This window comes from Semicossyphus pulcher, unplaced genomic scaffold (genome assembly GCF_022749685.1).
Source record: "Semicossyphus pulcher isolate SPU_LCO1_2020_fin unplaced genomic scaffold, fSemPul1.0.p SCAF_26, whole genome shotgun sequence".
Lineage (NCBI taxonomy): Eukaryota > Metazoa > Chordata > Actinopteri > Labriformes > Labridae > Semicossyphus > Semicossyphus pulcher.
In genome coordinates this window covers 2,759,374-2,782,650 of record NW_027211700.1, presented here as the reverse complement: position 1 = coordinate 2,782,650, position 23,277 = coordinate 2,759,374, and the positions used below count along the sequence as shown (strand labels likewise).

The 23,277-nt window shown below is 42.1% G+C and overlaps 1 long non-coding RNA gene across 1 annotated transcript in view; it reads right to left on the bottom strand.

Moving 5' to 3' along the window:
- Positions 1 to 4,609: 4,609 nt before the first annotated feature.
- Positions 4,610 to 23,277, bottom strand: part of LOC138604690 (uncharacterized) — an 88,826-nt gene continuing 70,158 nt past the window's right edge. The window contains exons 3-4 of the long non-coding RNA XR_011309300.1: positions 20,936 to 20,977; positions 4,610 to 4,729 (exon numbers count right to left, since the gene is read on the bottom strand). This is a non-coding gene — a long non-coding RNA (uncharacterized lncRNA). The remainder of the gene's footprint in view (positions 4,730 to 20,935; positions 20,978 to 23,277) is intronic.

Here is a 23,277-nt window from a genome sequence, read left to right as displayed (position 1 = left end):
CATAACCATCGAAGTAAGCGCTAAAACTAAGTTTAATTATGGTCGTGAATGTTGAAAGTTGAATATTTCAGTATTTTACAGATCAGGGCTCAACACATCAACTGAGACCGGGCAGATGCCGGACAAATCAAGAATTTTTAGCGGAGTACTAGTACTGATTAAGATCTACATAAACACACACACAACAGTATTTTAAATAATTATGAAATCATAGTGAAAACTGGGACATTTCAATATTTTACAGATACTTGTCGGGACATCAAGCTTTCCACCGGGACGGTTCCAGACAAATCGAGACATTTGGTTAGTAGAACGAAGGCCACAAAGGTCAGCCAATAATTATTAAACCAGGATTAAAGAACAGGTCTTCAAAGCTGACAAATGTATCAATTGTTTTGCTAATCCTCGCTGGAAAGCCAATTCCGTGTTGACTTCAGACACGTGGTACATTGTTGATGGTCAGTTGGGTTGTAAGGAGTGGTACCAAACTAACTAATTTGGAAGTAAATGTTGAAAACATTTTTATGTTTTACAGATATTTGTCTGGACTTAGCACATCAAGCTTTAGACCGGGATGATACCGGACAAACTGAGACTATGTTGGACTAACTGCGACGATGCTGGACTAATCGAGACGATACCAGACAAACCAAGACCATGCTGGACTAAGCGCTACGATGCTGGACTAATTGAGACGATACCGAACAAACCAAATGATACCGGACAAACCAAGACCATGCTAGACGAAGCGGTACAATGCAAGACAAACTGGGACGTCTGGTCACTGTAGTACTGTCAGTGTTCTACCATCACTAGCTAAAAGATCAGTCAAGCCTTTACTCATCGAGGATCATAGAGGTAAGTCCTAAAAGCAGAGGGGCACCTGCTGAGGACGGCCACAGAATAAACTTATCAGTTGTTTTCCTAATCTTCATTGGGATGCCAAGCTTCTTAACATTCTTGTAGTGCACGGCCACTAATTTATTGCACGGTCAGTAATTTATTCCTTGGCAATCGACTCCTTGGAAAGAAAAGACCCCCATGCAAAGGCCACTAATCAGCATCTGTTGGCTTGGACTGCTCGTCTCCCCTCTGACAGTGTTTCCCTCATAAGGGTTTTAACATTTATCTGTGATCTCGTTTGGCTCCGGTCTTGGGAATCTTTCTGTTGTGCTGGGAAAAGACAAAGCTAAGAGGATTGAAATCAGAGCTGCAGGCAGACAACACGATGGGAAGCAAAGATAGAAAGTGGAATGAATCAGTCCCCCTGTTTGATAAAGATCCACCCAGGACAAAACTAATAAGGATGACTTTGGTTTTATGAGATGTGATTACTTCTATGGAACTTCTACGTACCCCCACCCACATAGACGATGCATTTGGTTCTTAGGAAGTTTAACAGCCAAATATTGAATGCCTTGGACAAATTTACATGTCGGACAATCACACAACTCCCAATCAATGCTGTATACCAACGTTTACGTTGGCATAAGTTGGGAGCCCCATATAAGGGGTGGGGCAAATTATTTGGGTGTGTTTGATGTAGCATTTAACCTCCTTACAGAAGATTACAGTTCGATTCCCACCACTGCAAGACCTGTTGTTAAATTTAAATACTCTGACTGATGGTAATGGCGATATTTACCTTACCTTGACCAAAATCATCCATTGCCTTATATCGGCACGTGATGTGGTTGGTTTGTGTCTGGTGATAGACTTGGACAAAAAGCGAAATATCCTCAATGGTTACACCCACAAAGAGTTGTCAGGTTGGCAAAGGCTCAGAACAATCCTTCAGATCACTTTTGGTCTGAGTCTTGGTATCAAACTTTATCACATTCTTGTAACTACCAAGGCTGTTCTACTCCACTGTATGTACTTGTTTCTATGAAAGGTAATTCACTATAACTCCTACCTAACCAACGTAATCTTGAGCCTGTCTGAAGACCTTTGGGATGCCTTTAAGAGATCCTGCCTGTCGCCTTACTCCAATGGGGAGATGAATGGGTGGAACAATGCAGATTGCAGATGAATTGATTGACTCAGGAGACCAGGGATCAGATGTTGTGTTACACAAAAAGTCTTCTTTGAATTATTACTTTACCAGATGTGTTCACCAAATTTAACCAAGTAGCTTTTAGCCTAAAGCCAAAGAAATAGACTATTTAATATTAATTAGGTGTTAAAAGGTAGAAAACAAATCAAACTGGTTTAAAAGATAACTTTAAACAGCTGCCATGGCAACCTTAAAACAGAGGCTAAACAAGGCTACCAAATGGTGCCAATGACTAAAGGTGTCTATATTGATAATGTTTGATTAAGCACTACGCATTGTGCACACAGACAGCTGGATAAGATACGTTCAACGACTCATTTGTGTTTGTAGTATGCTCAATGAAAAACTGAAATGCACCTAGAACTATCATAGAGTGTGCAGTGTTGTGTTTCTTCCTGACCATCATCAGTGCAGATTCTATTCAACAGTAGACACTTGTTAAAGAGTGACGTCTTTCGCACACCCCGTCCTCCACACCCCTCCTCTTTGTTTCTCACTTCTTCCTTAATTTGCACTCAACATCTGACGCAGATTATGGGGTGCCGAATCATCCAAAATGTACGTCATTTCAATGTATGGTTTCTTTATTTAAGGTACAGTCAAAGTTCCGGCATTAGACATTTAATAATGGTTTTCTTAGCTTAACGAATAAAAAGCATCTGCCCCTCAAAGAAGGTATTTTTAATAGACGCAGGTATCTCGACTTGAGCTCAGATTGTAGAACATATAAACACTCTGCGTCGCATGCTGGAGGTGGAGGATGATTTCATGACATCTGTGTTTACCACAAAGTCGTTATTGGCCGCAAATATCAGCAAACAGCTTCGTCAGACTAACCCCGCCGCCCAGCCTTTTGTTTGCCTTTCTCGCTGTCCTTTTGTTTCCTTCATCGTACCAAACGCTCTCTCCTCTCCTCCTCCCTCCCTCCCCCTTTTCCTCACAATATCTCTTGCCTTCCTCGCCTTTCTTCCTCCTCTCTCCATCTCTCTCTCCCCGCCCCGCCAACCACCCCCTCCCCCCTCTGTGTTGGTGTCCTCGTATGACCCTGCTCGGCCTGAATCGCTGTCGGTGCCCATTTGGCTCGGGCACAGCTGGTGCTGCCACTGAAAGCAGAGTGCCATTACCGCCGCTGTCTACTGTCCGCTCTGCCTGAGAAACACATCTTCATAACGATATTAGCCCCGTTTCTTCCATATTTTATGGTTTTATTTCACTAATTTCCCCCAATCCTGCATGTTTTTTATTTTCTGTGCTGATCTCTTTTTATTTCCCTACCGTAATGACCCCATCGCTCCAGAGGGGATCATTAAACTTTTATCTTCTATTTTTGCTCATTATGGGACAATAAATAAAAAAACAAACGTATAATAAGACACGAATAAAAGAACGAAACGTGTCCGCCATTTCAGAAAAAGGAAGACAAAGCGTGGAAGAGACGAAGGGGGCATTTGTGCTCCTCTCAGTCCAATCAGATGCCACGGGTCGATAAAGACCAGGAAGTGGAGAGCGTGTGTTTGCAGCTGATTGGACGGCGCTGCAGCAATGGCTCACTTTGTGCCAGTTGCAAGATAAGCTCAGTGAAAGCAAAAGGAGCAAAATCAAAGCCTGCTGTGCCGAGCAGAGAGGCGGAAAGACGCTCAGATAAGACTTTCTGAAGCCGTGCTCCCAGAGCACGATAAGGACAATAAGGAAATGCTAATTGTTATAAAACACACCAAAAATTTAACGGGGCATGTGCAGAGTCAGTGACATTTCTGTACTTAGATACATGTGATTATACAGTTAAAGATTAATCTGAGCTCCGAATGGGATTCTACTGTTTTATTTCTGACAGGAAGTCGTACATTTACTAAGAAAATAAAAGCCCCTTCCCGACAGAGCCCTCGTACGTCTTCATGTGGTGCTCGGCTGTGTCTGTCGGGTGGCACCGACACCTCCAGCCTGCAGGAGCTTTTTTTCTTTACGTGTAGAAAATATGATAAATGTGCTGCAAAGTTAGTATTGTTTTGACAATTAAAAAAGCTGTGCAGTTTTAGGAGGACTGTAGGCGAAACATTATGATTCTTGCATCACTGTGTGGAGAGTTATCGGATACACTGAGCTCACTATTAAAACATGGATCAAAGCTTTCACAGAAAAAACTGTAAAGTTCAATTTTTAACCTGACTTTGACTGTTTGCTACAGTGTGGATAAACTCCATGTCACTTTATGCTGTACGTTTGCTTTTGTCGCCATGGCTGCGGTTGTTGTGCTTCCTTCTTCAGTCAGCTTGCTTTCTGATTGGCTGTCGTTTGGTTTCACGTGACGATCCACAGAGAGCATGCTCGGCTGCCCTCGGGGTTCCCCCCCACACAACAGGATATCAGATCCTAAATTTTTAACATGGTTAATATTTGAAATCGCGGCCGCGTTGTTTTTCTGAGCAGATCGGGGGAAGCAGAATCACTCTTAACATCCCTCACACGGCAGGAACATCTGGAGAGATCATCTTTAGAAGCATCAAAGAATCAGGACTTACTTTTGTCTGAAGGGAATCAGGCTTGATTATCTTGTAGTTTGCACCCGGCCTTAGCCTGGTAGATAGAGCCAAAATGTCCATGGGTTGGCGGTTGGGAGGGATGGTTGGGTCAAACAAGCAGCCCTTTAATCCTGAGTACTGGAGCTTGAGCCTCCTGCAAGACCAAAAACCAGAGTTGAATATTCGAACTGACAATACAAATTCCAAGGTGATAGAAAGGAAAGATCTTTTGCAGCCTTTAACTGTGACGACAAGGTTTGAACACGACTGTGGACTACAGTGAGTGAAGCACGCTGGTTTTGAAGGGCGATATCATCATTTTCTTAGAAGGAACATCTCTTGACAGGAAATGGAAGGCCGAGAAAAGATGAATAGAGTCCTTTTACGGTGACTTACAGAAAAATGTCTCACTAAAACAGATTTAAGGGGTTTCCTTGAGAATGGAAGAACTAGAGGCCGACCGATATTGGATTTTTGGAGCCGATGCCGATTTCGATATTAGGGAGTAAAAAAATTCCGATATCGATATATCGGCCGATATATTCACATATGTTCAAAATGTATCTGAAATTAAAATATTAAAATTCCAAATCTGAGAAGTGTTTCTGTAGCAGCTTAAATAGCACCAAAATAAAATATCAAATAAAATAGAAGTATAACACAAAAACACAAAAGTCTCACTGCTGGAAGGAGCTGCAGGTGTGCTGCGGGCGGAGCAGACAGACGCACACACCTGGCAGCAGCGCGACGATGGCTTATTAAAACAAAACCCTGCATCTTCCTGAGTGGTTGTACGGAGGTGTAGACGTGTAAGCTTGTTGTTTAGAGCGTAACCGCTGTGAAACTAGCAGACAAAAAAGCTTAAAGCTCCTGTGCCTTCATTACTATCGAACTTCAAACTAACTGAGAGCCAGACTGGACACACGGGATCTTGTCTGCGCAGTTTAGATGCGCAGAGTGTAGAGACAGCGGTGCTCTGAAAGCAAGCTTTGGCTGATTACTGTGATTTTAACATGAGTTTGTTGTTCACAGTGTTTCGTTGTGTATGGGAAAGATAATGCTTCCTATTGCTTCCCTTCGCTGCGTGTGCTGCTCTGCTCAGCTGTGACGAGCACTCTGGCAGCGATAGGGACGTCCTCATTTCCCATCATGCCTGCCGCCTAGTGCTGACTGAGTACTTTAAGTTAAGTTTGCTATTTATGTGCAAATATGTTGTTAGTGTTTTTAATGCGTCTGTTTAGAACATATGTTCTGCATATGTTGGTAATTGTCATTTTTGTGCAGGTTTATAGTTTAACTGTGAGTGAGGAGGTTGTTTCATTTCATGACTTCAGCTGTATTTTGTTTAAAACACTGAGAGCCCTGCTCTCACACTGTCAAAATTAAAACTGCACCCCCTGCTTGTCAGGAGGTGCACTGGCTAATTTCCACAGTACTGCCAAAATTAAATGTATTTTTATATCGGAGCAAACTGGAGGACATATACGCCGATACCGATGTATCTGCAAAGTGTGAATATCGGCCGATAAATCGGTCGGTCTCTAGGAAGAACGTCTTTCTACCATCAGACTCTCCAGTGAAACACACGTCTGGTTAGCAGCTCTGCACAAAGTAAAAGAATTTGAAAGAAAACTCCTGGATGATTTACTAAGACAAATGATTCGACCACAGGTGGACAGCGATCAGTGGGAAGTTGTTGAAATATACTTGAAGAAAACCTGTTGAAATATGTTTTTTAAGCCTGTGGAGCTGCAGCCTTTGTTAAAAAGCTGAAGCTGCACCTCATTTTTTATCAGCCTATAACCTTCAAGTTTTGTATCTGAATGGCAAACTTACGGCTCCCAACAACAGATGTTTTTTTCTGCTGCGGTTTTCCAAACTGTGATTGGCCAGTTAAACCAACCAGACAAATCTGCCTGTGAGCAGAGTCACACTAAACCAGTTTTTTCGAGGTAGACGGCTGCGTGGAACCAATTAAATTCAAGGCAGAATTTCCCCGACTGTCCAATCAGACAGGAGGACTTTAAATTGACTTTGGAATCAATTGCAGCTTGAAGTAGCAGTCTGGGAGACACTGAAACTCACAGTGATTCCTGAATGTACTGTAACACAGCACATGCTACAGTGTGAAATGGATGCTGCAGTGCCATCCCTCCAGGTTATAGTCTGGCCCACTCTTACTGCCCGTGAGATCTGCTAACTGTGAGTGTCTGCTCTTCTTTCCCCGTGCAGCCGGACTCCATCCACCCCCACAGTTAAATTCAACACGGGCTACTTTCTCTACATAATGTTGGAAGTGTCTGACTGTTAAATTTCATGCTGAAACTTTCTTCATTTCATATAAAATGTATACTTACACAATGTTGTGTCAGTTAGAGTGCTTATGGTTCAATTGATGAGACTTTGTAGTCTTTATTTGTATATTGTTGATAACTTTGTGCCGGCAGTGCGTGCGCACAGTCCTGCCCAGTTAATGTTGTAGCATTACTGCTTTTTTATGGAAACATGGAGCATTTAGGCAGAATTAAAGTGTTGTTTTATCAGCAGAAAAATTACATATCTGCTGATACCGATAACGTGCCGATAATATCGTGCATCCCCAGTAATTAGTAGTAGTAATGTTAACGTTAGTAGTCAGTAGTGAGTTTGCAAAAATGACAGTTACAGCTGGCGCACGCATCGCTGACGTGGTTGCCATAGGTTACACATAATGACTATGCATAGTGTCACCCCGTCCATTAACGGGATTGGCTCTTTAGGTTTGTGACGTCTCGAACCTGCCATGTTTACAAGGTTAAACACTGGATGTTCACTGGAGGGCGTCTTTAATATATTCGACTTTAAGGTAGAAACAATGTTTTGTGAGTGATGTAAAAAAAAAAGGAATGATCTGATCACAAAACCACACTAGACAAACATGTTTTGTACACTTTGCTAAAGTTTGTTAATTTGTAGCACTTTTAATTTGTGTATCAATATTTACTGTAGTTTTATATTATATGTACAAATTTTCATTTTGTAAACTTTAATAAAAATTGATAAAATTTGATGTTAGTGTTTTTTTTCTTAATTTAACATCACTGTCTGTGTTTATTTTTCTTTTAAAAACTTAAGAATAAATTAATGTAGATGTAAATTGATCCCTATCAGTGTGTGTCAGTTCAGGCTAACTATAATAATGTAAGGATTGATTCTAAAAACATAAACACCTGAGACAACAAACTGCTGTTGAAAGAACTTTGAAAACTACGTTATTGATTGAAAAAAAAAAGTGGAAACAAAATGACTGAAAACGTGACCAAACTAAATTCCACAATCAATGTGTCTTGATTAGAAAATAAATGTAACAACACTTTTATATAATGAATTCATTAAAACATATTGAAACTACTTACATCAGAGTACTATGTCTATTTTTTACTGAACATCACGTCATCACATTAGAGGTGCTGACCTGACCTTTCGACCTGTTCACTGCCTTCACACTGAAACAATCCGTCCGTTCAAACATACATTAACTTTAACGTTTTCCGCGTCACGACTCCGGAGCGCTTCACCTGCTGCTGCTCACAAAAGCCTTTTTCTAAACGAGCAATCAGGACGCTTTATAAAGTCTAATTAAACCGTCTGTCTGTCGGCACACTCAGGCTAAATTAGTAACAACATGTTGATTGCTTCGCCTTCAGATGTGCTGTTAATGACAATTACAGTAATTAGCATTTACTTGTGTATTGAACTTCTTGTTAAACTGCTATACATGCAGGACCTGAGATAATTATCACCTGCCTATCAGGCAGCCAATAGAAAGAGTTCCAGGGTTCAGAGGAAAAGACAAAGGTGTCTTGTTACACAAACTTTTCAGTGGAGAGATTATTAATGAAAGGAGTCCTGTGTAAGAAGAAAACAGAGGGGAGGAAAGAGATCATAACCTGGAGGGAGAGGAGGTGTGAACCAGGTGGAGAATAAAGTAGCTAACTCACACACTCACAAATGTTTTAACTGAGCAGGTTGACTCAACTTAACTGCTTCAGAGGGTTTCAACAACTTTCTCTTTCCCTGTTTGTTATTTTATCTATGAAAACGAATGCAAAAACTCCGAAACCAAAACACAGTCACACTAATCGTGTAAGACATTGAATTGGGGTAGCTTGAAACTACTGGAGGATACTTTACCACAAACCTTGAAACAGACACTAAATGATTCCTTGATGATGAAGGGTACCTAAAACTGTACTTAAAGTGTGCCTTGAAAAAGATGGAGGGAGGCTTTAAACAGATGTTAACAGGCGGGAGAAAGGAAGAAGACAGACCTCCAAACTGTCAGTAAAGCGTACTTTGAAACAGAATGAGCACCTTTAAACAGAGGCCAAAGAAAAACACTGGAGGATAACTCTAAGCTTAATTCAAAGGCAGCTGGACTTTGTTGAACTTCTTGAAGACGTTTCACCTCTCATCAGAAAGGCGTCTTCTTCTTTAAAGAACTGTCAAGAACTTTAACCGAGTCCAGTTGCCTTTTAGATTAAGCCTCGAATTACCACGACATGGACGAGTGAGAACCTTCACAGACAACTGGAGGATACCTTAAAAGAGACATTTAAGGGTACCTTGAAACAGACCTTTGTAAGAAAGGAAGAAAACAGACCTTAAAATTGGCACTAAAGGCTACCTTGAAACAGAAACTTGGTACCTTAAAACAGATGGAGGATACCATAACACAACGCTAAGGGCACCTAGAAACAGACACGTTGTGCATCTGTCGTGCTCTAGTATTTGACAACGAGGGAAGAGAACAAGTTGGACTTTGTGCATAAAGGTTGGTGAGACACTTTGCTTAGTTGATTACTTTCTTTATTGTGTGTAAGTCTATATAAAATACTGTATGTGTGTTCATTCGGGATTAGAATCCCCAGAAGAAGAATGTCATATAATTAAAATACTTTCGTGCAGATAAAATGCATTTTTAAACAATGTTTTGCAGTTTTTCAACTCTAAGTTTTGTCTTTAAAGTTTTTATCTAACAGCTTTCAGTCAGTTCGCCCACTTTAATCAAGAAAAGGCCCAAACAATAAACTGCAAAAACAATGGTTTTAATCTTTCCAGTGTCAAAAAGTTTCAGTTGTTTCTTGTAATACTTGTGTCACAACTTCTGAGAGTGTATCGAAACAATAACACTAAACTAAATATCCACACACTCTGCTATCTCGACCTTCTCCTCACCTCCAGTCTTTAGATCTCCGTCACCTTCAGTAAGAAGCTCGTTGAAAAACGGACCTTCATGGCTCCAACTCCAAAACTGTGTTCATTTATATACTGGAATTAATTTCGGAAGGTTCTGGCTCGAGTTTACCGAATTTTATTTGAAGAAAAGTTTGTAATAGCCAAATTAAAGTTTCACTGGCAGCAGCACTGAAGGGTTTACGGATGCCAAAAGATAAAGCCTTCACTCCTCGACAGTTTAAGTAGTTTCATATCAGATATTTACAAGTCCCCCTTTTTGCAGGATTTCGGGGTACTTGAAGTAACCCTGCCCTCTTTTGGTCTCTCCATCTTCCCCTCTTCTCTTCTCTCTCTGTCTTTTTCATTTACCAATTTACTCGTCCCCCCCATGAAGGACAGCCACTGTGAGCTGACAGCCTGGCTCCCCGCCATTCGTTACTCTGCCAGTCGATTTTTCTGCCACTCCCTACCCCCCCTCTCCGCTCTCTCCGCTCCCTCCACACCAGTACCCATCATGCATTTGTCAGACGCTGTCTGGCTGCTGCTGCTGCAGAGTTGTGAGATGAATACAAGAGAGAAAATCAATCCTTTTGTTCAACCTTATGTTTTAAGATGGGATTCGTTTATTGCTTTATAGCCTTCTACTTAAGACGCTGGCTGCATCCAAAATGAGTTCAAACCCTCCAGATTTAGAGCTGCACTTTCAATGAATCACACAGGGAAAAAAAGCAACAATCAGTGGTGTTACAATCAACAGAAATACAATGTGACATTTGCGCTACAAGTTTGCTGACAATAAATCCAGAGAGCCAGCAGCGAGGGAGTCTGGCGCCGGCCCAGAGAGAGAGAAATGTCACGGCCAAAATAAAGGCCGCCGCAGACACGCCTTTCAGAGGAGGAGGCGATCCATGCAGTCGTGCTACAAAACTCTTTCCGCTGCGGTAGATCATGACCCCTGGTTTGTGGGTATGTTTCTGGGTGAACGGCTGCTTCAATGGCTTCTCAGAACAATGCTTTGAAATTAACTAGCGAGGCTCCCCGCGGCGAGGTTTGCCAAAGCTGACGGAACCAAGCTGAAGTTGTCTGTCATCATCGGGGGAGCTGTGAACGATGCTGGAGCTCTCAGCAGTCTCCTGGTCTTCTTTCTTTGTCATCACCACTTTCGTTTTCAGACACATGCAGCCTGTTGGAGCTTCCAAGTCTTCAAAGCGTGCTGCAGTGTCAGACGCTCAGAGCGACTGTTCTGGAAACAGAAGAACGACCATTTTGGGGGGTGATTGGGGGGTGATGGATCGATCGAATAACGCAGACATGAAACCTGGGTGCAGGTACTGTGTGTAAAGTCCACATTGGTTTGATTGGTTTGTTTAGTTTAAGCCACACCACGATGTTCTTCATCCGTTTAATCAAGTTGTTTTTGTGCCAAACAAATCCTACAAAAGCAGAGAGCAGGCAGGCTTGGCAAAGTATCGGTATTTGACAAATTGAGAACATGATGAAATCTAACGCCGCATCACCAGGCTTAAAGTTCATATTGGACGATGCTGCAAATCTAACAAACATATTGATCTGATATCCATCCTGCATGAATCACTGACTGAAGCAGCTGTGATTGTTGGATTTTCTGTTCCAGAAAGTTTCAAAACCTGAAGGATGCAGCCAAATTCTGAAATCAGAAAGTTATGAAAAGTTGGGTTTTGCAAGATCTGGTTGCATGCTCTCTAAATTATTCTTACTTCCTGATTGTTCGTCAGTTTGACCCTGGGTAAAGTGGGATAGCTTGAAATATTATTTCAGCCATAGCTCGACCTGGTTGTTCCCAAATGATACCATCAACTGTCAAAAATGACGCCTGCTTCAGCTGCTCAGTCTGGGGAGTCTGGTATTTTCAAACCTGGGCTCTAGACTGACGTTTTTAAGGGTTTAAATTATTTTGTTACAACAAGTTTTGGTATTCTTCTATTTAATTGCGAAACAGGCTGTAATGTCTGTAACTTCATCTTTGTCGTAAGTGTGTCCACATAATTAAATCTCATTTACAACATTAGAGAAAAGATCTGAAAAAACAGCAATTTTTACATCGTAATGTAATGTAACATTGTAACATGTATTGTAATTTTACGTCGTAATATAGTGTAACATTGTAACATCTATTGTCATGTTACGTTGTAACACAATGTAACATTGTTACATTGTAACATCTACTTGGTGGTGTAAGATGTTTTTAAAAACAAGACACAGCCGTGACAACCCTCTCTTCAAAGCCACCAGACTCTATTGACAAAACCTGCAATTTCAGGTCTTTTGTTGCCTTGCTGAGTTAGTTTTTGGAATGTTTTGCTACATTTGTGTTGTGTTGTGTTGTGTGGCCTACTCCTTTTAAAAGACCAATGTCACAAATACTTTCAAGCTAATTGGTCAAGGCAGCAGAAGACCAGCAACCTTTGTCTTCTTCGACGTAAAATTACTGTTTTGGTCAATGGAGTCTGGTGGCTTTGAATCGAGCGACGAGAGGCGTGTTTCTGTTCAACAAAGCATCCAGCTCTGTAACAAAAAGCTCTATCTCTGTGGGGCATGTTGTCAGACACTTAGAGCAACAATCCGAGCCTGTCGGTGGCAAAAACAAGAACTTTTAATGGATAAACTTTGTTTTGGCCACAAGCATTACGTTGCTGTTTAACAGCAGCAGACTGAAACAATCTACTGAATTAGTCAGACTCGAAGAAATGTAAAACTAGAGCCCAGGTTTCAACATAAATTCCTGTTCTTAATAACGTCCCTTCATTATCTTTTATTAAAGTGAAGCTTGAAGAAGAAGAAGTCATCACAAAGATGAATGTTGCCTGTTTTCCTTGATGACCTGTAATCTCAAAGAACCGGGAATAAAATGTCGCTCATGCCTGTTTTTATGCGTTACAGCCGACCACATGACTTCCTGGCAAAGACTTCTGGCGCACAACGAGTCAAGTTAAATCACAATTTCACTTTAATGGTGCATTATTAATTGTAAACGCCCTCATAATGAGTGCATGGCCTCCTCGGTGTATCCAAATCAGGACTGCTTTAATCAGAGCGCGTTACGGCTCAATACAGCGGGACGTCTGACTCAAGCCTTGCCAGAAGTTTCCTCCTTGTGTATCTGAATGGCAGAAGGCCACGGGACGTGCTCGGGGGCTGTCAGTACAGAGAGAGGGTTGGCCTTCGCTAAATAAAACAAAGGAGGAGGAGAGAAAAAAACAACAACACATGGATGGCTACTTATTTAGTAATGAACTTCGCATGCTGTTCAGAAGCAAAGATGGTGCACATCTGCATGGCTCTCCGGGAGATGAAAGAAAATCTGCAGGGTGAGGATCAGGGCCGTAACCGTCCGCTGAAGCTTCGATTGTTCATTCTTTAGTTTTTCAGGTCAGCTCCAAACCAAACTCCGGTATCGGCCTACACGACTTTATTTTTACCAATGAGGAGCTCGTTTTCCATTAATACTAGATGTCAACATTTCCAGGCGACTAGCTTTGTTGTGTTTCACATCAGGGCAAAACAGTTCAGCTTGCTGCCCCTGTGGGCTCGACAAAAAAGGTTCAGAAAGGCAAAGAATATTATCCTGAATCTACTTTATTATCGTCTTTACAGGTTAAGAAGTGAGACGCCTCCATAATAATTTAGTTCAAGGTAAAAACGCTGAAGGAATCCAAACCTAAAAACAACCTGAGCAGCCGCAGCTCGGCTCGTTGCCCTCCTGTGTCTGCTGAAGAAGAGCAGCCAGGAAACTCTGTTTTTTTAAGTAAATTACATTTATTCAATGTTTTTACTGCTTTTAATTATTTGCTATGTTTCCAAGGAGGAAACATCTGCAGATAAAACATCTGGCTGTCGGTATTTAATAATGAATACAAAGGGTTATTTTAAGACTCGGTTTGTTACGTTAACAGGCTGCCAGACTGTCGCTCGATTTAACAGACAAAACGCAGACTTACTGACTGATGATTCGCATTATTGACTTTTAGAGGCTGTCTGAGGATTATTGAAGTTTAAAACATTTAAAGTCAAGCATTTCCAGAGTATCTAGCTTCCGTATCGTGACGTATTTCCGAGTGAAACAGGACGTGCAGGCGGGACATATCATCAGAGGGATTTGATTTGATCGTTGAGAAGTGGGCGTAGACAGACGTTCTCCACAGCGCAGTAGCTAGCTAACTGACCGAGCGTTCTTGGTGCTCTGCGGCTAAATGTTGCAGATTGATTGGTTGAAATTGTTTGGTGCTAACTTACGTAAGCACGCGGGAAATTTAGTTTTACCGGAAGAAAAAATGATCGGATTTTGATATAAGAATACGAAGACATTGATTTTTTGTATTTTTTTTGGCCTATATTGTCAAATAGATGCACAATATTACCGGGGATGTGATCTAAAAGGATTAAAATGACATTTTTCATTTCACCTCGACTTAAAGACTTATTGATTCACGAGTGTTTTTGCAGGTTGCAGATTAGCGGCGTCGATTCGAATCCCGGTTCAGACGCAGTGGGCCTTTCTGTGTGGAGTCTGCATGTTCTCCCCGTGCGTGTGTGGGTTCCCTCCGGGTACTCCAGCTTCCTCCCACAGTCCAAAGACATGCTCGTTAGATTCATTGCCGCGCTCCCTGAACAGGATAAGCGGTATAGATAATGGATGATGTTCGTGGTAAAATATTACATTTCTCTGCCAAAAGCTCTGAAACATTTTTGCAACTGCGATTCCCCGAGTTCTCACACGAGGAAACCTTTGAAACACGACAGGATCATCAGATTAAACCAACATCATCTTAAATGGATCAAAATCATGATTTAATCCCTGAATCACGTCTTCCATCGGCCTCTAACAAACAATACGGCTGGCTTACTGTGATTCCACAGGGATGGAAGAATCCAGAATAAGTTCAGAGCGTACAGTGTGTGTGTTAGAATATAACTGTGTGCATAGGTTGTGCGAGGACACGCAGTAATTTATGCTGCTGGATCGAGAGTGGAGACAGCCAGCCGGGGATGCCGGGCTCAGAGAGGAGAAACATGCCAGGAATTTAAGAAGATGGCTCAGCAGCGGCTCCAGATGTAGGCAGAGCGGGGGGGCTGCAGAGCTTATAGAAAGACGAGTATAGGGAGAGAAAAAGGAAGGGGGGGGTAAGGATGCCTTCTGGTCTGAATGGAGCAGGAGACAGACAGGGAGACAGAGAGGCAAGCTGTAGGTGAGGTGCAGGAGGGAGGAGGAGGCAGAGCAGGAGGGGGGAGTAAAAGAGGAGAGGAGAGGAGGAGAGGAGAAAAGGAGCAATGCAGGTAAGAAGTGATGCAAAATTGGAAAGTCGAGTTTCTGAAGGCTTACAGCAAAAGTCTGAATCATTTATGTGCAAATATCTTCATATTTTTATGCCAAATAAATTCAGGAAACACCTTAAAGAAATAATAGAAGGGTTTTTAAAGGGTGGTAAAAAAAAAGGATGAACCGATTTTAATTAAAACCTTATTCATTTTTAAATGTTATTAAATATCAAGACGGTTCAATGGATGGCTCCCTTCCTCCTGTGTTTGCATAATTTATTCTTCTTTTGTCTTCTGCTCAGCTTTTCTATTTTGTGCATCATGTCATAGATTTTCTTTCATATTCTGCTTTACAATTATTTCTGCTACATTTCATTTTATATTTATGTTTCCTTACTTATGAATCTTGTCTTTTTTTGCAGTTAATATCTTCGTTGGAATTTGGTGCATCGTGCATCTCAGTGTCTTTGGGAGTCAGGTGGAGAGGGTGTCGTGATGCTCTGGATGTCTGACTTGACGCTGGACGAGGACGGGGAGCAGCTCGTTCTTCCTCTCGGCCTTCACACACTCGTCATGCTGCACTTTGTTTTTTCAGCTGCTTCAACAAGTTAGTCGTGTAGCTTTGCGGCGCAGACGCAGGTTTTATGACCTCTTTGTGAGAGTTTTACAATTTCATTTAGCAGACGCTTTTGTCCAAAGCGACGTACATTTAAGAGTTTATACAACACAAGCAACGATCGAGACAGGAGGGAACGAAGTCAGTAAGAGCCAACAAACAGCTTCAAGTGCGATCGGACACGGTACGGTGAACAGGGCTTTGCTGATTATTTTGCTGATTATTCTTTCTTGCTTAACCTCACTCGTCCTAAACCTGAAATACCTCCGAACAACAGAGGACGAGCCGTTTTGGAGGACCGGTGTTTCGGTGTAACGAGTGACTCGCTCTCTTCCTGTTTTAGAGTCACAACAAACAGCGTTCAGAACACGAACGAGCGCCAGTCGCCTTCATGACACGTTTGCACAAACACTTCAAAGACGTAACAAAGAAGTATATTTTGACCTCGCAAGGAAAAACAACAAAGAGGCATTCACGAGGACAGCGACGTGTTCTCTTACTGTTGTCAACAGCTGCTGTAACTACGACAACCAGACACACATTTGCCTGAAAGTCGCCAGTTAACATGGCCACTGTTGTTTGCTCTTCATCTCTAAAATGCAGCTACAAGGTAGGCGCAATCAAATTCAGTTCTAGGTGCTTTGAGGAAAACATAACCATGTTCCATCCAACTTTAAACGTGGCGGGCCGGACGGGAGAGGTCTGCTTCCAGACGTTGTTTCTATTAAAGAATTTCTGAATACTGCTGTGACTGTTTTACTGAAACCAAACCCTTGTTCTTCTCTCACTTTGCCCGGCCATTTTCTCCACATGCAAACAAGCTGCAGCCTCTGCACACAAGCTGCTCCGGCTCAAGTGATGCTCCTACATGCAGCTGGCTGTCAGCAGAGCGTGCTCTCAGTGCTGATGTCCACTTTTTGTGTGCAAGCCCGGGGAACGATGCATCAATTCAATCGAACGGACAGAGCCATGCAATGCATCATCCTGATCCTATAGGCAAACTGTAATCAATTCTACAGTAAATATGTGATCAATAAAGCTGCATCACACCCGTCATTTCCAAAGCAGGCCGGGTGATGCACACTTTTTCATAAAAGGTCGATATCAGCCCTTTATAATAGAAACCCTATTTATCAGTGCGGAGCGCTCTGCAGCCTGTTCTCCATCGTGGATCATTTATCATGCAAAGCACTCGAGTTCTCCGGTGCTTTCGGCCATATGGGAACATTGTGATGCACTTTGTATTATAGACAGATGATAAGGGGTGAGGGAGGGAGAGGAAGGAAGAAGGAGGGGGAACAGAGCTGTCGATGACTTCCTCCAGCCCTCAAGAAGAACAATCATTTCTTCCCCCTGAATCTGCAGCAGCTCTGGGAGGCGTTTGGAAAGGAAAACATGGAGGGAGAAAACCTGCGCACACGTTAACGTCCATAGAAAGCAGCGCAGAGAAAGAGCAGCGATCCACTCGATGCACAGCACTTGAGAACCATCAAATGAAGGATGGCAAAGGTTAGCATAACGCTAATGACAAGTACACGTTGATGACATTGATGAGCTGGAAAAGGCCTGTTATAAGAGACTATCCAAAGTGACATATGTACAAGGCAACAGAAACAGTGGGGTTCAAAGCGAGCTGTTGTTGCTAGAGAACACACTGTGTTATCTATTCATCATTAGATTTAACACACAGAGAGGAAGTTTGCTTTTTTCTCTCATTAATGTGTGTTTGAGGAAAGAAAACGGACGACAACCAGTAAAAAGGACAAGTACTAAACTGTAAGAGAAAAGTTTGTAATGATTCTGCCATCATATCTGCCTGATCACCGATTGGAGCAGAGGCAGGCGGCGACCTCCGGGCCTGAAAAATGAAGGCAAAAAACTACAATAGCAAAACTGCAGTTCCTCGAATGGCCACCTGAGGCCGGCTCCAAACGTGAGTCCATCTCCACAGACTATAACAAGTGAACCTAGCCTCGAGTCTGAATGTAATAATGGCATTGCTGAAGTGCCTTAAACCTGCATTCTTTCTCCTGAGTCGCCAGCAGGGGGCGACACCACTGGTTATAGGAGCCTATGAGAAAACAAGCCTCAGAAAGCCTCAATCCCTAGTTTCAAGGCTTCTAAGTCTCCACAGCAGCCATTTTCCTCTGACATCACGCTCAGGGTTTGAAGCTCAAATGCTGTTGAAAATGTTTTTCAGGTCGGCAAATAATCAATATGTTGGGAATCTGACAAGTCCACGTCAAATGATCAGTATCTGTAGACGACGTTTATTCTTAATCTAAAGGGACAACGAGCGATATTTCTAAGAAAGACATATTAAATCATCCGTTAGGTACTGAAAGCAAAGTAACACCAGCTAGCTTTAGCATTCAACCAATGCCTAGCTTAGACTGTGGGCTAGCTTCTAATGCAAAATTACGCCTTTTCTATAGTATCTTGAAACACTATTAAATGTTAACTAGGAAAAGGTTGAATGCTAATGTTAGCTGTTGTTTATAGCGTTAGCTAATGAGTAACCAAATATGTTGTTTTAACTGTAAACATGGCCCAATGTTCCTCTAGATATAAAGAACCATCGTCTTTTAAGGCTGGTTGGTTCCCAGCCTTTTTTCCTTGGAGCGCCCCCTGCTTGTATCTAAGAAGGCTGACCCCCCTCGACCGCACACGCATACACCAAATCAATAAACTAATTCAATCCAAATCTTTATTGGCAAAAATGAACACCAATCAGCCGATAGATCACAGAGGTGTGGCCAACAAAGTAGCTACTATATTTGATTGAGGACCAATTTTTTTTTAATAGTTGAACAGTTTAGTTTGATCATCAAGTAAGTGCTTTTTAGATGATTTTATTTAACATGTACAAATCTAATCTTGACCATCTCAGTGTATACAAAGCCTCGCGCGCCCGCTAAGGCGGGCCCGGACCCCAGGTTGGGAACCACTGTTTTAAGTTTCTGTTAAATCGAGAAGCTCTAAAATGATTTGAAGGATTCCCTCCCTTTGTAGGATTTCACCTGGAACAGCAGTAAAACTATTTAACAGCATTGGTCCCATTACGAGGGTTGTAATGGTCCCATTTAGAGTAAATTAGACAATAAAGCGTTGTATGCTCGAGGCTGTGGCTACTTTAGGATTGAGAAGTTGCTAACACAGCGACCTGTCAATTAGGACAGAGGTGTAGCAATACGTATCCACCCCCTCGTCCAGATATGGTCGCTTCTGGCTCCAAAGAAACAACATGGCGACGACCAAAATGCCAAACTCGAGGCCTCAAAAAGGTAGTCCACAAACTAAGGCTAAGTCCACTTCTCACATACAGTCTATGCACCAGACCAAGTAATGCTGTAGTAGTAAAACTCCTGAGCGAACTAAAATGAGCATGATGAGTTTAAATGCTTCTGAATTTAACTGCTCGTTTGTAAAGGAAAGAATGTCTCGTTTCTTCTCTCAGAGGTTACAACGACTCAGAGTTTAAAGGCTACAATAAAAACTTGAGAAATGAAGCATCTGCAAAATCAAACCACATTCCTCCTGCCAAAATGTATCTGAGAGAAAAGTATAGTTTTTAATTTCTTCCAACTCTTTCCCTTCTCTCTCAGCGCCCATATCTTTGACTCCATCCATGTTTAATGTTTTAAATGGGACTAATAGTGAATCCTTATTGTACCTTTAGAGGGCCTGGGCTCTTTACCACCCTGAACCGCACACTGCCTCTGAGCTACCTCCCGGGGAACTCCACTGTTATAGGGCGAGAAATCTTTGTACTGTACAGCACCTTTGGGCCACACCAAACACACGATAAAACTCACACATTAACACACACACACACCAGGTCACGTGTTGTCCGAGTGCTTTGTATTGTGAACATTTACAAACCTCTACAGAGCAGATTACAAGAGAGGAGTTCCAGCCTTTAGGGTTTCACACCAACAGCAAAATAAAAAAGTCTTTGGTGGGTTTAAAAAGGACGCGTTGGAATAAATGCAAAAACTCCAGTACTACACAAGGTGGGGGGATGTTTGTGTTCAAAGATACTATCAATATCCTCAAGATTACACACTCGATCTTTGAGGGCCCGCCCGTAGGCCAAGCTCAGAGTAACATACGACACACGTGCAAACAAAAGCAGAAGGCTTTACAAGACTGGAGCAAACGGTCGGAGGGACTTGATCAACGCAATTACAATAAAGAGAGTGAGTACTGTACTAATGACTGTCAATAGTTATATGCAAGCTAACATTAGCTTCATGGCTACAATTCACCTAGAAATGGAAACGCCAACAGCGGCTTGTCTCTCATTGGCCATTATGGTTTTTCTGCCAGGGAAGTACTGACGTATTCATTCAAATGTTAAATCTTAAATATCAAACACCTTGTTTTAAATGTTCAGGGTGACATAGATGAGTCTGAGTCATCTGTAAAGCCTTCACATTACCAGTTAATCTGGGCTGAACATCAGTACCGACAATGGTCCAAAACCAGACCAAGTGTTGGCTCGAAGTGTGTAAACGTAAAACTCCTCTAATCTGAGCCCATGAAGACGTGTGTTCTTAAAACATGGCTGAGAGAGCTCAAGGCTCAGGCTACTGAGCTCCAGTCACTCCGGCTGAAACTGTGTGCCTTGTGGAAGAATTTAACATTTACAAGAACCTTATAAATTTGGTAATGAGAGAAGCAATCGCAGGTTAAAATTCCAAGTGGCGACCACTGTCTCTTTAACTTGCACCCTATCATTACTTGTTTTACACCACTGTTAGCAAACCACAAATTGAGCTGTTTTCCCCGATTTTGTCAGCAGGTGTTAGCGACTGTCTTTTGTCAGCAGGTTTGTTTGTTGGTTCAGATTTATCCCAAAGACAGAAGGTGCTTACTTTCCCGGCTCAAAATGAATCCGTATTTCTGTCCAGCCGCCTCACATTACACCAGTCTGAGAGCCAAGTGGTTTAACTCTCCAGCCCAGTCTTAGAAATCTTTGTGAATCCAACCTCTGATTGTAAAGATGTGTGGGTGGCTCAGATGAAGTAGGAAAGGCATTGATTTCCACATGTTTGTATGAGCAGGTATTCAAAATCAATGAACAGTGTACTTTCAAGGTTGAACGCCTACATGATGGTGGATCATGTGCGAGCTGTCAAGGTGGCCTCATCAAAAGGCAGCAGAGATTGAGATGAAAAGCCAAACACAGAGTCTTGCAGCCATTCAATACGGTGACGGTAATTGCCTTACCTTTTAAATCCTGCTCAAGCCGTCAGTGGTCCAGGATCATCTCTGTGAACAGAAACAATTCCTGTCAGAGCAAAACCCAACCCATGCTAATGTCCTCAACATTAATCAGGTCAAGTGTTGTGTGTATAGAAGGAATTTATTGCTTTTTCTGATGAAAAGTTGGTGGAAAAAGGCAAAAAATGGTGACCATGGCTCCTCAGATTGGAACAGTCCTTTCAGCTCTTTAGAAGCACTTGACTTTTAGTGCACAATTCACAGCTGTTGTTGGTTCAACCCATTCTCAACAAGGTCAACAGACACCGTCAGTCTTTCACTGAAGCCAAAGAAACTGCTTTACGTACAGACAAGGGGCTACAGATTCTATGGGTCATGCAGTCAGGTCTATTATGAAGACGTTGATTAATATTCATTATAAAGGCGATTGAAGGAAGGTGACAGGGATAAAGACATTCTTCATTGGAATCAGTGGTTTCCATTATGGCCCTGCTGGAAGTCTGTGGGTTATTCTGCTCCAGCTAATGATTTCTTAGATTTTATTTTGACGCACATCAAATGGAAACTTTACTTCTTGTGCTACAAAACACTTTCAGATTCCAAAGTCAATATTCATGACATACAATATCTTTGACACAAACCCAATGCTGCCCTGACAGCGATCGCATATTAACACTTTAGTTTTGTGTCATGGCTGCACTTCTTCTTCTGCCTCTACTTGACCTCTGTAGTCTTTGCACGTGTGTCTCAATAAGACGAACACATACAGCTCCAGCAACTTATGGTTTGTTTGACTCTCTAGGAAAAGTGATGCACAATTTTCCCTGCAAGATTCTACAGTCCCATCAAATACTGAGGCTTTGTCACAACCCTCCTTTGGCGTCACGCGCAGCTAGCTTCTGTGTGGTGTCTCTTTGAAGGTGTTTTTTCAGTCTAACATGTGATGAGGTAATTAGTAAATGGACTGCACTTATATTTTCTAGTCTTCCGACCACTCAAAACCTTTCACACAAACATTCACACACTGATGACAAAGCTACACAGAGAGCCAGGCTGCCCATAGAGAACTAAGTTAATCTCTTTCACACACGGCAATTCAGGTTCAGTGTCGAACTGACAATCTGCCGATAATAAGACAACTCAGTCCACCTCTGGGCCAGCCTATAGCTTTAGATAAAAAATGGTGACCCTTGGAGAACATGGTCAGGAAATAATTACTGACAGGACGAGACTTGAGAACCTGTGTCAGATTAATTTCTTTAGATTAAAGAGAGAAAACGTTTTGACTAAAAGTAGACAAAAATGTGACTTCTGATTGACTAAAACTGTATCGGGTAAAAAAACTAAAATGTGACTAAAGCTAATGAGCATTTTCGTCTTAAGACTAAGGTTAATAATTAATCCAAAACTAACACTGCAAAGAAGGAGAGCTTACACACCTCTTCTGCTCACCACAACTTCCTTGAAAAGACTTCTAGACTCGGGTGACCGTCGTCCCGATCTGACCGGGACCGTCCCGTTTTCCAGCTCCGTGTCCCAACAAATATCTATAAAACACTAATACGTCCAGGCCCTGTCCCGGTTCTGACTCATTGAAAGACTAAACCTATGCACCGTGCTTGCAACACTGATTTGTCTGTATATATGTCAATTAATGTTGTTGCCAAGGCTGTTGCTGTTTTAACCAATGGAAAAACATCACTAATGCACCGCTGGTCAAAGTTAATACTGATCTGTTTGTACATGTGTCAGTCAGTGTGTGCGGCTGTTGCTTAGCTTGCCCTGTTAATGATACAGACAGGACCTGCTGGGTAACGTCAGGTAGGCGAGCTGTCACCCCAACATCTTTCTAGGCCTACCTTGTTATTGTTTAAACCACTTCCTTCTCCGTGTGCTGCATCGTTTACAGAAAAAGAACCCGTTTTTCTTGTGAATGACTTTAATTAACGGCTCTTACCTTCGCTGAAATTTTAACATCATGATGCAGATTAGTAAGAAGTGAAAATGAAGCTTTGTGCGGTCTGTCCTCAAGAGGGGAAGAAAAATACTTTAAAATGAGACGTTTGCTGAACGAAGGGCGGAGCCATCATTTCTGATGGATTCAAGGAAGTCGAGAAATGTGAACGCCGAGCGGCTTTCGTGACACCGCGTCAAGGGAATTTGTCTCAAGTTGAAATTTAGATCTAGAACAGATTGTTAGCGGTTAGCATGCAGATGTCTGTTCAGAGATTAATAAGAAGCTAAATCGTTGTCAGATGACCGCTGAAGGGATCCGCCTGCCTTTGCTCTCCACACAGACTGTTGTTCCTTGTGATTGGTCAATATCACTCTGACCACAAGCGTAGTAC